We start from the raw sequence: 17,043 nt of genomic DNA on the forward strand, positions 1-17,043 counted from the left end.
GAGGCCAGGCACCCCATGATCCCGCCTTGCGGCCTTTTATTAAATCAGAGCTGCCCCCGGCCTCAACCAGGGGCCGAGGCTTCTGAACTACAGCAGCTGAGCTCGGGAACGGAGGCCCGTGCCTGCCTGAGAGTAGGGCTCCGGGGGCGGCTCAGGGTTCTGCACGGCCTGGCGCTCCCCAGGCCGTTACTCGAGTCTCGCTCCCGCCGGCAGCGTCTCTCAGGCCACCCCCCGAGGGCTCATCTGGCCCCAGCGCGGCCGTTCAAACTGGCGGGTGTGCGCCTCCCGGGGTCCCCGGATCATTCCAGGACTGCTTGGGCGCAGAGCCGTGGAAGGGTCTCAGCCCCCAAGGGGCCCAGCTTGCGAGGGAGCGCCCTCCTGCGCCCGCCGGTCTGAGCCTCGGCTGGACCCACGCTCCAGCCCTAGCCTGAAGCCGCGCTCTTCCCCGTCCATCCTTCTCGGATCTGGCTGCACCGCGTGAAAGACCCCGAAGTGCTCGGGCTCCGAGGCGGAGCCGCGACCACAAACCCAAGTTGAGTAAGGAATAGCGAAGGGCGAGGCGACGGAAGTGTGACCTAAACTCCCTGCCCTATCTTTCTGTCTGTCCATCTATCCATCCATCCACCTCTCCACCCCTCCGTCCGCCATCACCGCCTATCGCTGTATTTGGGGACCACAATTAGAAGTCCTTAATGAAACCCTTATCGGAACGCGTCTAACGGAAAACGCGCAATAGGACTTTTTCAGACAGAAAGTATCTTAGAAAATAAATTCGGTTGTTGAGAACTAGTTTTGCTAACTATGTTAAATAGTGGACCTTTAAGTTGAATGAGCTCACGAGAAAGTTCCGTGGTTTTGACAAAAAACTAAAAAGTCCTTTTATATTACACTGTATGTCAGGTATTACGTACTCATGTTTAAATATCAGCTAAAAAGGTACAACGGTCACGCAGTTTTGTTTTGTTTTTCAAAATCTTTTTGGGTGGTCCTCAAGAAAAAAAAAAAAAAAAAAAAAAAGTCTAGCCCAAGAGCAGTCCCTGTCCCCAATACCCGGACGTCGCCAAGCCCAGGAGCGGGAGGGGCCTGCTTTGAGGAGACCAGGAAGGAGGAAGGGAAAGTAGGGAAAGGGGCGGGGGCGAAAGTGACGGGAGCAGTGAGAGCCGGAAATGACTGGCTAGCGAGGAACCCAGGGGCACCCTGTCCGGCGGCGCTCTAGCCCCGGCGCCCTGTCTCTATGCTCCCCCTGCGTCTGGTCTATTTATTGTCGCGGGGAAGAAGCGGCCGCCCAGTACCCGGAACAACAAAGCGAGAAAGACGGAGCCCGAGCCTCGGGGGCTCCTAGCAACGGGCCGGGGCGGGAGTTCCATGGAGACTGGGGAGCGCGCCCGCCTCCTCATCATCCTTGTCCTCCAGCTTATCCTTCGCGTCCGACGTAACCGGCAGCAGCGCTGCCGCCGCGTTCTCTGCCGCCGCCCCCTCTTCCCACGGTAACCCCGGAGGCGACCCTGGGCGGGGGGAGCGCGGGCGACTGGGCGGCCTGAGTGCCGGGGCTGGTGTGTGCGAGCCCGGCCGCGCTGCGGGTGGGAGGTGAGGGGGCGGACGACCGGAGGAGAGGAACTAAGGTGGGGGCACTTGGTCCCGGGGCCGAGGGAGGGTCCACTTCTTAGGAGGACAGGGTGATATTTGGGGAGCTCATCAGGGATAACGGCGTGGGGGCGGGGCGTCCGTGCCTTCGAGCGTTATCAGGCGGGGTGTAGCATAAGAAAAGAGGTATTTTTATTTTTCGTGTTAGCCACCCCGGGGAAGGCAGGAGAAGGGTGATTTCCCCATCTGCCTGTATGAAGCTCTCACCCGGAGAAAGAAGGATCGTGCAGAGATGCTAGGGGGTCCATTGCTTCCCGGAAAACTTCCAGCGGCCTGTGCCGCGGCGGGAAGGCTCCCGAGTAGCCCCTTCGCCGGTTCCTGGTGCTGGCAATGCCCACAGCCCCGCTTTATTATTATTGTTATTAACCAAATTAGGTTTGATGAAGGGTCTGGAGCTAAGGAAGAAAAATGAATTGTGGGTAGGGCTAAGCAAGGATGAGAATTAGGATAAGCGCTTAATGATAGCCAGTAAGAGCCCTAAAAGTAAATGTGTTTCGGAATGACGGTTTTTCAGACTCCTTCTGCGGAGATGTGCATCTGCGGGCTCTGTCAGTGTGCTCATTGCAATAAGACTCACAGTGCAGCCAGTCCACATCTGTGAGCTCTCTGGCTGCATCTGTCACCTGCAGTTCCAAAGCGACACCAGCAGTTAACCAGCGTGGGTTTGTGTATTTAGGGTTAAGAACAGTGCTTTAAAATGGGCTCGAGGAAAAAAAAAAAAAAGAAAAGAAAAAGGAAACAAGCTTGGTGTGATTTTTGTGTAAAGACCCAATTACAGAATCCCTGAGAAAATTGAAAAAGAGAAATATAAGGAAAAATTTCAGCTATTGGAGCATAATCTGCTCTTAAAGTTTGAGAAAATGGCAGTTCATACAAATGGAGAAGGGACTTTTATCGCTATCTGTTCTGATGAATTATTCACAGTCGGCTAGTCCAGTTACATATTTATCAGCTTATATTACCTCTTTATGCTTTATATCTCTGTTTAATGGTTTTATACCTTCCCAAATCATTCCAGGTCAGTAACTGAGGTTTCCCTATGGCATACTGAAAAGGCTACATATACCTCTTAGAGAATATAATTTTTGTGTCCAGTGAGAATAAAGCTCTTTTATTAAATCGAGGATTAAAGATGAAAATAAAACTGATAAGTCATAGAAGCAATTATGTCAACCACAGCCTCTGTTTCTCTCCCACTTTTTTTTTTTTTTTTGTTAAGTCTGGCTTGTCTTAAAATGTGTCATCCTTATCGTCAGCCCCCTCTTTTCATATTCTCTGCCTTCAAAATCAGAAACTGTAATGGTCTGCTACTGAGTGTTCTTCATTGGTTGACTGGTACCGGAATAGAGCTTTTAACTCAGGCATTTTCATGGAATTGAGATGAATTGAGGTTCAGTGTCTCTTGTTAAAGGAAGTTCACGGATGTGCAAAGAGGTGGGCAGTTTCCTTTAATGGGAAGTATAAACATTGGGAAACTTAAAATTGCATTTTAGGACTCTTCAGTGGAAAAACACAGTATTGTCACCTTTAGGTTAAAGAATCAAGGATTGTTGTTTAATCTTTTCACAAAGCTGTTCTTCTGTGAAGGATATCCTGGGGGATGACCACACTCGAGGCTGTTGGCTGTTGTGTCCCAAGATTTTTATAGTGCCTATGAAACTTAGTATATTTCCTCAATCTCAGGGTTGCCATCATGCTGACTTAACCCAGACCTATTTGTGTTCACCTCTGTCCCTTCTGTGTTAGAGTGGGGGTCAAGCCCTATCTTCCATCTTTAGTAACAGTCCCAGTTTCTGCATTCCCTGCTCTTTACTATAACATTTTCAGTGTTCGGTGGTGTTTTAGTTTCTCTCCTTATTTAATCATGTCTCAATCAAAATGATTTTTTGTGCTATTTGTATTATTTGTTTCTTATGGATTTTTCAACATATGTGGTTCGCCTATATATCTTTTCCATTAATGTTACTTTGTTGTATTTTCCTTCTGTATCCCTCCCCTTTACTTGGAGAATTGGAGTGGTCATGCCTCATGTCTGTATTCATTCTGTTTGTGCAATACAACAGGTTAAGAGCCTCATGCTGAGACTCAAAAGACTGTATTGAAATAAGGCATGTACAAAATGTTGTAACTTTGCCGAATTAAAGGTGTTTTTAGAAGTTCAAAGGGTAGTATTAAAACTCTAGACATAGTCACTTTTTTAAAGGTAAGACAGTATTGTAGATTTTACTGTGTGCTTTTAATTGAACCTAAGATTTTCATAATTCTTAGTCTAAAAAAGTTTCCGTAACATCAGTCATTTCTGATTATTTTGCATGTGAATATTTGACTAAAATTACATTTTCCCAAATTTGAGGAAATAATTTCAGTGATTTCCACAAGTTTTTCTTTATGTGGAAAATTTTTGTCTCAAAATTTTTGTGGATATATGGTAGTTCCCTGTTTATCTGTGGTTTTGCTTCCCATGGTTTCAGTTATCCTTGGTCAACCATGGTCTGGAAGCAGATGGTCGTCAAAATGTTAATAGTAGATTAACACTAGGTCATAGTACCTACATCATTCATCTCACTTCATCTCAACACACAGACATTTTATCATCTCACATTATCACAAAAAGAAGGGTAAGTACAGTACATGAAGATATTTTGGGAGAGAGAAAGACCACATTTACGTAGCTTTTATTGCAGTATATTGTTACAGTTCTGTTTTATTATTGTTGTTAATCCCTTTCTGTGCTTAATTTATAAATTAAACTTTATCATAATTCTGTAGGAAAACTTAGTATATATAAGGTTTGGTATTACAGTTTCAGGCATCCACTAGGGATCTTGGAACATATCTGCCACAGATGAAGGAGAACTACTATATACGTATATAAAATGTGCAGAATTTGCTTTAAAGTAGAACAAATACATGTGAAATATGCAACTGAATTTTTGAGAGTGTTATTTCTTACAATCTATCACATCATTTAAAATAAATGTTGTATAATCTAGTTGAGTGGGTATCAGTGTTTTTAGGCGAAGGAGGTCTGTAATAATCTGATGATTGATTTCCTCCTGTTGCATCATCGACCATGTGATGAAATTATTATTGCTTTGAAAAATAAAATTATATTGATTTTAGAAGAATTTATAGTAGAGTATTTCTACAGTGTCTCTAACTGAAAACTTGTAGTGCTTTGAAAATTTAGCTGTGTTGTGACATTTGAATTGAAAAACAAGGATTTCCTGAAATTTATATTCATATCTGTTGCACCTTCAAGATGCCTGATGCCAAATCAGGTATGGACACCAGGATGAAAGATGTTTCTCTTCAGGTGTTTTTTGTGACCTTATAGATAGCAGAGAAACACTGTACCTGAATACCAAAACATGACACACAAATCTGAATTTTAAATCCTTTGTTACGTACTGCCTGGTGCTGTTGGTGTACAGATTTCGTCATGCCTGCTAAATTAGAGGTTTGTTGAGGATCAGGACTGTGAGTTGGCATCCTGTTGTGTATTAATGTCATGTAAGTGTGTGTGCATGTTTGAAGATTAACATGCTAATAAAAGGATATATATATATATATATATATATATATTTATTTATTTATTTTTCTTTCACTTCAGGAAGCTCTCTGGTAGATGAGGGCAGTCTTTCAGACATCTGATCTAATTAGTAATCTAATTCTTGATGCCTAAAATTTCAACTTTTTTATGCTGGCTACAAGTTAAAAGCAGCAAAAATTTCTCTGACATGATTAGGGCATGTTTTTTGTTTTTGTTTTGAAACCAATTCAGACAATAAAAATAATGGTTTACTGCCTAGAGTAGATGCAGTCTTTTCTCTTGTCCCCTGAATACCACCTTGGGAAGTTTCAAAAAGGAGAAAGAGTATATGCATGTTTGAGGTCTTTCCAGGCCATAGACGCAAATTTGACTTTTGATACAGCCTTTTATTAGGTAGGGAGATGGAATGTATGTATGTGTAATTGTGGAAAAACCACGATTCCAGAGGTATGTCATAAATGAAAAATAATCAGGTTATATCAGAAATTGTATTCATCTGGTTTCATCTTGCAACTGGTGATAAAATTCAAAGTTTGGTTTAAATGGCTTGTATTGTATGTGAGACATGCTGCTAGGGATCCTATTAAATGTTTAAAAAAATACACTAAGGTGATTTTGGGGACAGTTCAAATTGGCCTTCATGTAGGAGTCAATAGTGAAACTGTTTAAAATTTCACCAAGAAAATGCAGCACAAAAGTTTGGCTGGCAACTTTGACCACACGGAATTCATTCAAGCAAGAGTACTGCAAATCAGAGTCAATGTTGTGTTTTCTTAGGACATGTGTGGGTGACCCTTAGTATTTTAAGTCGGAAATTTTTTATTAGTTAAATAGTTCCAAAGAATCATGTGCTAACCTCCTTTTGCCCATCAATTAGGGGTCTTTTCATTGTGAGACAGAACATTTTTTATCAAAAACCTCAACCGCGTTATGGGGTTAATACTAGCACCATGCCTGTGGGGGTTGCTGTGAGAGCTAAGTGTAAAGTACCAGAACAATGCTCAGCATAGTGAGCTAAAAAACTATGAGCTGGTCCTCCCAGCAGCGGTATTAGGCAGCACATTAAAGATGAACCAGCTGTATGCTTTGTTTCTTCCCTCTGGGGACTTTCTGTTAAAGCATTGGAATTCTTGATTTGCAATCACTGACTGTTGGACTCATCTCTGCCATTCGGTTTTGGCGGGGAAGAAAGCACTTTTTAAATTTTGAAGTATCACACAGGCATCTGGTTATCACTTAGGGCAGATGGACTAAGTAAAAAGAGACATCTCTGTTTCTTGGAAAAGGAAGGCCAACAAAGCCTGGTCTGGCACCACATTGCAGCTATTGAAATGCTATTACCCTGTGGACTTGACCGCTTATTTTGCTGTATGGTGCTTCTGAATAAAGGGAATAGACCCAATGGTTTCATTTAGCAGAATTCGTCTTTCTTTAGAGGGCACTATTTTTGCTCGTATAACCTGAAATGGTGGTAAACTTGAAACTTGTTGGTGTCTTTGTCAAGCCATTTAACTTGAGTTTTCTGTGTCACCATAAATGTTCTACATAGTAGCTTTCTTGTAATTTTAGAAGTAGCTGAAACTGCTGCTCTGCTCCAGTGATTCAGGTGGCTCAAGAGTGACTGCATACGATTGGAGCAGTATTTGTTTATGGTAAGGCTGGCACCATATACTGAGGCTTACCTAATCAGGGGAATAACTTGATCATGGTGGCTTTGTTTAGGGGGTTATCGGAAAGGTTAACTTTTCATAGTTAAATCCAAGTGTTTTAGTTCAGTTATATGGGCATTTGAAACTGCTGACAGTTTCATTTATACACTGAATGGCAAACTGTTCTTTCCCGTTTTGGCTAATATCCAGCTCTTGGATTTAGTTGATAGAATATTTTTATAAAATGTGTGTTACAGAAACATGCTATTAAAAATGTGTTTTACTTCAAATGTACAGGAGTAGAGTTTTATAACTCTTTCTTCCATGCTGTGCTGTTTTTGTTTGTTTTAGTTGGGCTTTATACTAAGAAAATTGGCCAGTATGCTTGTATTTGGAGATGTGGCTTTTGTTTTCCTGTTTAAAGAGAATGAAGTTTAGTTGATCTTGCTGATTTAGTTGCGTAGTCATTACATTGGCCAGATAGATTTTGTATTGATAGAGTACTGTTAACATTATTCCTATAGCCTTCATGAATTGTGGATCTGAAAAATAAGCAAAGAAATGGTCATGGCTATTTTACTGATATCTTTATAGATATGGATATAGAATATTGATGTATACATACACACTTAACCTATATCCTTTAGCTTTAGATATTCGAAGGACGAAAGTGGGAAATTTTTACAAAAATAGGTCTCTAAGGTGTCAGTATTGCCCAGAATAAAAGCCTGTTTTGAAATAAAAGTTTGACTGACACATTGTTAATGTTTCCTTAGAGTTCTTTCTACCAAACTTTCTCAGGGATAGGTGTTGCTGCCCTTGAGATACAAAAACAATAAAGCTAATGTGTAATCCAGAGGTTCAAATATGAAGATGGGAATTTGGTTATGACTATGGTCAACATTTATAGAACCTATCATTATTTGAACCTTAGCTAAGATTCACGAAACCTGAAGCTTTTATGGAAAAAGAACCCTCTCATTTTTTTAAATTTCCCACATACTTGGTTGAGCAACAAAGCCTTTTTTTTTTTTTTTTTTGCCCCTTACCAGCTTATGGCTACAGTGAGCCAGTGAGCTTCTTGGCTATTTCCAGTTATTGTATGCATGTGTAACCTAGTGACGTTGTAATGAGCATCCTTTAATTGCTCATGGGTTGACCATGTCCCAGAATCCCTGCTGGTGTCACATTAGGGTAGATGTGGAAGGCACAATCAAGATGAAGGCATATTCACCTGTTCATTAGACCTTCCTCAGCATGAACTTGGTATGCTAATCTCAAAGGTACACCAGATTTCCTAATGCAGTTCTCTACTTCTTTTTTTTAATGGGGGACCTAGAGTAAGGTATATGACAGAGCTCAACAGTGTATAACTTATAAAGCCATGTGAATAATATGTTTATCAGCTTCTCAGCAGTATATTGTTAATGTAAATCTTGATGTCAGTATAGCGGAAAAAACCTCCGGCTGACTAGTGATCTTGAAATTTCTGCTTTAGTGCATAATACAGTACTGCTTGGATAATTGTTTAATTTGTGTGTCCATTAAGAAAGTGTGCCTTTTAATTCACTCTTTCTAGTCTTTTTGTTTGGGGCCTGTTAAATTGAAAGAGTATCAAATGTTTGAAGTTACATTCTTTTTTAAAAAAGATTTTATTTATTTGACAAACAGAGATCACAAGTAGGCAGAGAGGTAGACAGAGAGGCGGGGAGAAGCAGACTCCCTGCTGAGCAGAGAGCCCGATGTGGAGCTCAATCCCAGGACCCTGAGATCACAACCCGACTAAGGCAGAGGCTTAAGGCACTGAGCCGCTCAGGTGCCCCTGAAGTTACATTCTTAAGTTGTCTTGTGTTACTTATCCTTACTCTCACTTCCTAAAGAGAGGAAGGATGGCTTCATTATCATACCCATACCCATTCAATTGATAATTGATGTGTGTTAAAAGTAACTGACCTGTTAGCTAGTCTCTGACCAGCTATCCTGGAATGAATTTAGGATACGGATGAGTAAGGACCCTTGGGGTTATAATGGAGAGTGTAACTCTCGGGTGACAGGGAAGGGAATATATATATCAAAAACGCTGAGGATCCGTATGTATGTTTCAATTAAAACAGTTCTTTCCTTAACATCAGAAACATGTTCCTGTATTTGTAAAAGTTCCTAAAACACAATTACTTTTCAGGATTTGGGGATCTAAACGAAAACCAAGAATAACTTGTTAGGCTGTATGAGCACTAAGCAGAACATAGCGACAAGGTAAATAAGGAAATAATAGGATGCTGCTAGAGAACTGGAGTGGTTTGGGGGAGACTAAGAGCTTACTTGTAATCATGGAAGATGTCTGCCCTTCCTACTTATTCCCCAGCCCCACCATTCTCTCTTTCAGTTGTTCTTATTCACTTAATTTAGCAACTCTTTATTGAGTCAATGACCATTTGCCAGCGAAGCCAAATTCTAAGGACACATGTTTGTATTAAATGGTTGTCTTCAAGGAGAGTGGTGCCTACAGTCTTGCACACAGTGTATGATACAGACAGTACCTTTGCAGCACCCTCTGCTTGGATTCCCTCTCTCAGAGTTTCATGACTGGCTCCTTATTTATTCCACAAGATCTGATTTTAATAATTTGTCTTCTCTGAGTAAGGTAAGAAGCCTGCCTGCATCATTCCCCGTAGAGTTTCTCTTTTGTCATCTTATTTCTTTCATAACTTAAATCACATTCTCTCATTGTTTTAGTTGCGTGTCTGTTTGTTGTCAGATTCTGCAGCTGCTGTGAAGGTGCCTTACCTGACCATTTTGTTCCGAGCTGTAATTCCAGTGTTTAGCCACGGTGCTTGGTTCACATCAGTTGCATGTTCAGTGAATCCAATGAAAAGTATGAGTCTCTTGAAGCAGTGAGGAAAGGGCATCGTAAGCAAATACAAAATTAGGAAAAGGTCTGCTATTGCAGGAGAAATGGTAGAAAGTTGAGATTGTTAAAGGGTGTTGGAAGTGGAAGATTAATTACAAAATGTAAATTGGGGACTTGGAGCTCACTGCATTCCAAGCCAACCAAGCGAGGTTCTGTTTTGTTCGTGCAAGAGAGCCAAGAGACTTTTTAAGCAGGGCTGTGGCACAATTAGGAAGATAATTCTGGCAGCTTATTTGGTAGATGGACTGGATCACGGGGATTGCAGGCAGAGCTCCGTTAGAAGGCTGTAGCCATAAGAACATGAGAAAGCCTAAAATAAAGTGCCAATGCTTTGGATGCAGAAAAGAAGCTAGATGAAAAATTCATGGGGTGGAAGAGAAAAAGAAGAGCTGAAGGATGATTCTGAAATCTCTGACTCAGGTGTGTGAGTGTTGGAGGGTGGCTCCATTGACTGAAAGTGGGAGTTAAGAAACCCCAAGTATTTCTGAGGGAACTGATTAATTTCGCATATGTTGGTTTAATTTAATGAATATGCCGAACAGCCAGTTAGAAATATGGATTCAGATCTCTGATAGGTTAGGATTGATGTAGGAGCCATAAGCTCAGAGACAGCAGTTGAAGCCTGGAAAGCTTAAAGAAAAAAAAGGATTTATGGGAGTGATTTATAACCTTCAGGGATCTTAAATCCATTGAGAATATGGGGGGAAAAAAAGGGGGCCTCCTCATATATGCACCCAAATTTTTATGTATACAATTTCAAGGGGTCCCTCACCTCTGGAACCTGTTGATGAGCTTTTCAGGACTGTCGTGGATTTCAGTGAAGGTCTTCAAGTTTAAGGAGGAGACAGAAGTATTTGAGATGGAAGGAGAATGTAGGAAGGGTGCCTCAGAAGCCAATAAATAGGGGATGGTGACGGAGAATTTTGAGAATCAGGAGTGCCTAGTGTTTTATTTTCTGGAGAGGCCCAGTAGGAGGGAGTTTCAGCTGTGACATCAGATTCAGAGGTGAGCCACACATTCGTAAACATCTCATAGCATGCAGAGGACAAGGCAGACTGTAAAGGTTTCATGCGTGAATCCAGTTAAGGAAACAATGCACGGTAAACAGTGTGCAGAAGTCTTGATGTTCTTTAATGATAAACAGTCCTGATCTGAGAATAGAGCCCATTTTAAGGACCTGCTGAAAGGGAAATTCCATTATTTTGATGACCTATTGTGGCGTTTCAGCCCAGTGGCTCTCTACTGGCTGCCCATTAGAAACAACTCGGAAAGGTTTTAAAAAATTAGAGCCCCATGAAGGTTAGTTAAACAATATCTCGGGGCATTGAGGCTTTTCATAGTTTTCATTTTGTTTGTTTTATCTTTTTCTTAATAGTTAAGAACTGGTGTTCCAATCAGAAAATTTCGTTATCGCTTTTGTTTTATGTTCTATATAAGAATCCTTTCTTTTACTTGTATGTTATCTAATTACTCAGCTTAATATTGTGCTGTTTTAAATTTTTTTTTACTTTCTCAAAGATCTTAATTTCCAGTTTAAAAAAGTTAGAATTTTCTTCTACTCTTCAGCTCCATTCTCCATACTGTTTTTGAGTGATGCAGCCCCCCTTCAATTAAAAACCTGACAGCTGGGGCACCTGGGTGGCTCAGTGGGTTAAAGCCTCTGCTTTCAGCTCAGGTCATGATCCCAGGGTCCTAGGATCGAGCCCTGCATCGGGCTCTCTGTTCAGCAGGGAGCCTGCTTTCCTTCCTCTCTCTCTGCCTGCCTCTCTGCCTACTTGTGATCTCTGTCTGTCAAATAAATTTAAGAAAAAAAAAAAAAAAAACAACCTGACAGCTCTGAGAAAAATAAGGAATTCTTAATGGTGCTTACATGTGGAATTAGTATTCATTCTCTAATCCTGTTTGCTTTTATTTAAGTATGTTACTTTTTTTTTTTTTTCACTAAATAGTAAAAACTATTTTTTAGCCAGAAAGTTTGCACTCTGTATACTATTTTCCCACCAGCTGACTTACCTTTCTTTTCTTAAAATGGTGGTCATGCATGGCATAGACCTTAGGTGGGTTGTCTGCACAAGAGCACATGGTTTACATGAGGGGTAAACCTGTAAAAGCAGTTGCAAGGAAACTGCCAAAATAGAAAATTGTACATGTTGTGTTTTCACCTGGCTATTCTTTCTCTTGATTAAATTCTTGAAGAGCTGTCAGCATTCGAGTTTGCACCCTGTATTCACACCCCTGAATAAAAAGCAGAATACAGAGAAGTTTGAACTTGATGCGTTGTCAACCCTAATACCAACCAAGCTGAAAGAGGGGTTATTTGGTTTGTTAGCCACCTGGTGAGTTAACATGTACACTTACAAAGAAAAAAATAACCTTTCTAAAAGTATGCACTTGTATTAGCTTATTATCAGGTAATGGCTTAATTAGTCTCAGAAATTATAGCTATTTATGGACATAAGTTAGGACAAATATCAAGATTCTCTATAAAGTGATAAACTAACTGGTTTTTAAAATGATAGCCCATAATATGGGAAAATACAGACATGTAAGACCTGCTAGAGAAAATTGATGCCTTACAAATAAAATAAAATGAACATAATAAATTTACACTTAGAAATGAATATGATAAACAGTTGTGTTACAATTTGACTTTTAAATATCACTCTTCTGTCTGTTTTTGCTGTACCTAGCTAACACAGGGAACAGCTAGACCTACCTATACATAATAAACTTGGTCAGTTTCTTTTTCTCTCTCTCTTCCTATTCCCTTTCTCTCCTAATCCCTCTCCCTCTGCCCCAAACCCCACACAGTCAACACTTGGTTTGAAATGGTTTTGTAATTACTGGGGATTTAAAAAATGCTAAATTTGGGACGCCTGGGTGGCTCAGTTGGTTAAGCAGCTGCCTTCGGCTCAGGTCATGATCCCAGCGTCCTGGGATCGAGTCCCACATCGGGCTCCTTGCTCAGCAGGGAGCCTGCTTCTCCCTCTGCCTCTGCCTGCCTCTCTGTCTGCCTGTGCTCGCTTTCTCCCTCTCTCTCTGATAAATAAATAAAATCTTAAAAAAAAAATGCTAAACTTATTTTTTGAAATACTAATTTTGCTTACTAGATAACATCAAAATTATATTCCTTGTTTTTACCCCCTTGCTTTTAGACTTGAAGGAACATGATCTGTTTTTGTGTTCCAGAGCTTCAGGACCACAACGAATAATTGGAAATCCTTTCCATTTTTGAGCATTTCTCTATTCATGGAAGATGAAGCAAGGAGATTATAATTGTAGCAATGAGAATAGCTAAATATGAATGCTTACCATGTGCAAGTACTGTACTAAGTGTTATGCATGAAACATCATCTTTTGCAACACTCTGTGATAGGTTCTATTACCTACCTCTTTTTTATAGATCAGGATATTGAAGCACAGAGGCATTAAATAACTTGCCTAACATGACACTACTGGTAAATGATAGAGTCTGGATTTAACCCAAGTGATCTACTGCAGAATCTAAGCTCTTAAACTTTAGGGTGTGTGTGAGAGAGAGAGAGAGAATGAGTGAGTGTGTATATACTGCTTTTTGATCTCAAACTGTTAAGCTCTTGCAGACATTTTTTGGAATGTGTTTAGTATCTCAGGACCTGTGCTAAGGCTTGGTACAAAAATAAATGAGATTTGATCATGTCTCTGAGGAGTCTGTTGTCTATCAAGGAAACATAAATAAATAAGAAATTTTATTGTAGTGTGGGAAAATGCTGGGATAGTGTTTTACATAGCAACATGGTAATGGGACTCAAGAGTAGGGATATCCTCGCTTGGTCTTAGGGATGAGATGTCTTAGTTCCTTTAATTTCTTTTTTTACCCATCATGGTTTTAGTTACCTTCTATACTAGGGTTTTCCAATTTTTACCTGTAATCTGGACTGAACTGTCCTGAGTGATGATCTCTTATCTGGTTGTCTGCTCTGGACCTCCCTTTGGATGTCTCACGGGTTCCTTCAATTCAACATTTCTCCAAAAGAATCCTTACTCCTCCTCCTTGTCCTATCTCCTGCAGCCTACTCTCCCTCCAGTGTTTCTGTCTCAGTACATAGTATCTTAGGCCACAAACCTGGAGTCATCCTCCGTCTCCCGTTTTCTTTTCCCCATATCAGCCACAAAGCTCTGTTCCCTCATCTCCCATAATGTCAGTCTTCTGTCTACTTTTCATCTTCATCCATCCTGTTCTCCACTGCTGTCCTCTCTCACCAGGACTGTTCCACTAGACCCTGACTGAGTTTCCTGCCCATTCTTATCATCCAGTCCATTCTCCCATTACAAAAGTGCCAGTGATATATTTTTAAAAAGCAAATACGTCATGTCATTTCTTCCTTCTTTCTAGTTCCCCCTTACTCTTGGGATGAATGTGAAAATCCTTAATATAGCCCAGAAGGCATGATTTGACCCCTCCCTGCATTCGCAGCCTGATCTTTTGCCATACTTTCCACTCTAGCCATGCGGGCCCTTCTTCATGTATGACTAGTTCATACTCTCAGCTCACTTCACAGCTGAGAATACCTGCTATTCCCTCTACAAGGTCTTGTTTCTTGCTGGAGCCCCGTCCCCTAGCAGGAGGCCTAATGCTTAGATTTCTAGTTCATTGTTATAGAATTGATTGAAGGTGATGCTGAGCTATAGAACAAATAGAATTTTAGCAGAAGAAATAGTATAAGCAGGCAAAAGGTTAATATTCTTTAACATGTAAGAGCTTGCATAAATCAGTAAGGAATCTCAGAAGGAAAATGAACAAGGGATCCGAGACAGTTAACACAGAGTAAATATGAGGAGCAATACTTTTTAAGTTCACCCTCATTAGTATTTAAGAAGTTCACCCTCACCAGTTAATTTAATTTTGCTTTGTCTCATATCTCAGATTGCCAAAGACTTTGACAAAATACTTCGTTCAGTAGACATGACCGCATATACATGTGATCTCAATCTTGTTTAATATACAGATAAGTAAAAGGATTCAGCAGCCTAGAAATGTGCCTATACGAGCATAGGAAAAAATGATCACTTTGGTAGAACTGTGAATGACTTTTCTCTGAGTGTTTTTTATGTAATCAGAAAATGACATGCTATCTTACCTAAAAATGATGCATTAAGACCATTTATTTGAAATACTAAGAAATCTCTCCAGTGTGTGCCTGGGTGGCTCAGTCGGTTAAGCGTCTGACTCAGTTTGGGTGCAGGTCATGATCTCACAGATCCTGAGATCGAGCCCTGTGCCCTGCCATAGGGCTCCACGCTCAGTGGAGAGTCTTGAATTCTCTCCCCCGCCTCTCCCCCTGCTTGTATGCCTTTCTCTTTCTCTTTCTCTCTCTCTCTCTCTCAAATCTGAAAGAAAGAAAGAAATGGATCTAAAATAAGGAATTGATGCACCTGATATCTCATCTTTTGAGTTTGATTCCCCAAATTTCAAGTTGTATTCAGTAAAATACATTATTTCTCTTCTTTTCTGTAATAATACATAAGTTAATATTAGCATTGACTCATATGGCATTACTTTAATTGAGCTTATGATTTGTGAGGTGCTCATTAATTCCTCAAAACAATCATGTGATGAGTAAATGGTGTTGTGTACATTTTACAAATAAGTGTAGAACAGTTCAGAGCGAGTCCACTGTCACATAGCTTCCCTGAGGATCCAGGTTTTCTTTATAAGTAGGTTTTAGTACATAATGAAATAGTGAAATTCAAGCAGGCTACTGTTTAAGCATTAATATGAGATGGATATTAGATTATTTTTTAAAGATGTATTTATATACATATATATTTTTTAAAGTTTTTATTTATTAGAGAGACTGCACAAGCAGAGGGAGGGCCAGAGGAAGAGGGAGAAGCAGGATCACCACTGGGCAGGGCTCTGTCCCAGGACCCTGGGATCATGGTATATATTTTAGAGACTGAGAGCGAGAATGAGCAGGAGGGGTAGAGGGTGAGGGGGAGAGAATCTCAAGCAGACTCTGCACTAAATGTAGAACCCAGTTCGGTGCTCGATCTCACAACCCTGAGATCAGGACCTGAGCTGAAACCAAAGGTTTGGACGCTTAACCAACTGTACCACCCAGACACCCCAGTATTCTTAAATCACAAAATCTCTTTTTAACTGAAACTTTTTCACAAGAGTGTAAACCATTGGCATATCTTTTACTAAGCACTCATTCAGAAAATCAGCATTGTTTAAATTTTCTTCCACTACCTTTTAGGCACCATTACAAATATTTTTGTTGACCGAAGCATAATATTTTTTCCTTAACTATTTTTTAAAGTAGATAGTTGCTGACAAAGCCCCAGTTGTTGTTAGTTAATTTCCAGGAAGAAAAAAAAACAGTATTTTTTTAGTTTTCTTAATATGGATTTAAAAAAATTTAACAGTTCATTTTGATGCAAGCTGTTTACATGAATGCTACCTGCTTACTGGTCTTCAGAATTGGTATTTAGACTAAGTCATAGATAGTAGGTAGAGGCAAAAGTAATGAAGATGCTTTAACTCTCTGTTTAACTTAATATGATAATGGTTTTGTATATCAGATACTTTTTGCTTCATACTTGAGTATTTGGTTAAATGTTTTATGTAATACAGGTGGCGTAATATATACTCCTTTCCTTTGGAAAGTACAAGCATTTTTGAGGCCAGGACTACTGTTAGTAAAATTTTCTTCCTGCGGATAGAACACAAAAATGCCAACCCTAAGGATGGCCCCCTAAAATCTAAGTTTTTGTGCCATGCATGATTATGTCCTTCTGATGGAATGGCACGCTGCCACACGAGTGAAGGACTGGGGTTTGGGTCATGTGCCTATGCTTTGCCCCTTAGTGGTGCTAACTAACACCTGTCTTCCTTACTGCCCCTTTGAACACAAATGAATGTTGAAGGGAAAATGGTAAGTTGAGAATTGGGATGTTAATTTAACTAAACTAACATAATAGCTTTAGAACTAAAATCGGAATTTAGTGTATAATTCCTAAGTGTGTCTATAGCATGTCTGCTTCTACGATGTTAGAATCTGGGATTTTAAAATTAGATGGGATTTTAGAAACCACCTAATCTCTTCATCCACTGAATGGAAGACTCCTGTAACATTCCTAACTGTTGGTTAATTCTCTAGCCCCATTGCCCCTTGTCTCGACACTTCTGTTCTGCAGAGCCTACTGCTTTGCAGGTACTTGTTTATTGGTGTAGCTTTGAGAGATCTTCTATGTGACTTTAACTAGTTCTCTCAGGTTCCTTTTTATTCAGGTATTTGAGA

At 40.4% G+C, this 17,043-nt stretch overlaps 1 protein-coding gene across 3 annotated transcripts in view; it reads left to right on the forward strand.

The window, feature by feature from the left end:
• The first annotated feature begins 932 nt into the window (after positions 1–932).
• TBPL1 (TATA-box binding protein like 1) overlaps positions 933–17,043 on the forward strand; it is a 35,950-nt gene continuing 19,839 nt past the window's right edge. The window contains exons 1-2 of one of the 3 annotated variants that reach the window (XM_059400756.1): positions 933–1,487; positions 6,767–6,849. The gene's annotated coding sequence lies outside the window, so the exon portion shown is untranslated. Of the gene's footprint in view, positions 1,488–6,766; positions 6,850–10,009; positions 10,178–17,043 lie in introns of those variants that run through there. The other 2 variants (XM_059400755.1, XM_059400757.1) reach the window with 2 other exon arrangements.

This window comes from Mustela nigripes, chromosome 5 (genome assembly GCF_022355385.1).
Source record: "Mustela nigripes isolate SB6536 chromosome 5, MUSNIG.SB6536, whole genome shotgun sequence".
Taxonomy (NCBI): Eukaryota; Metazoa; Chordata; class Mammalia; order Carnivora; family Mustelidae; genus Mustela; species Mustela nigripes.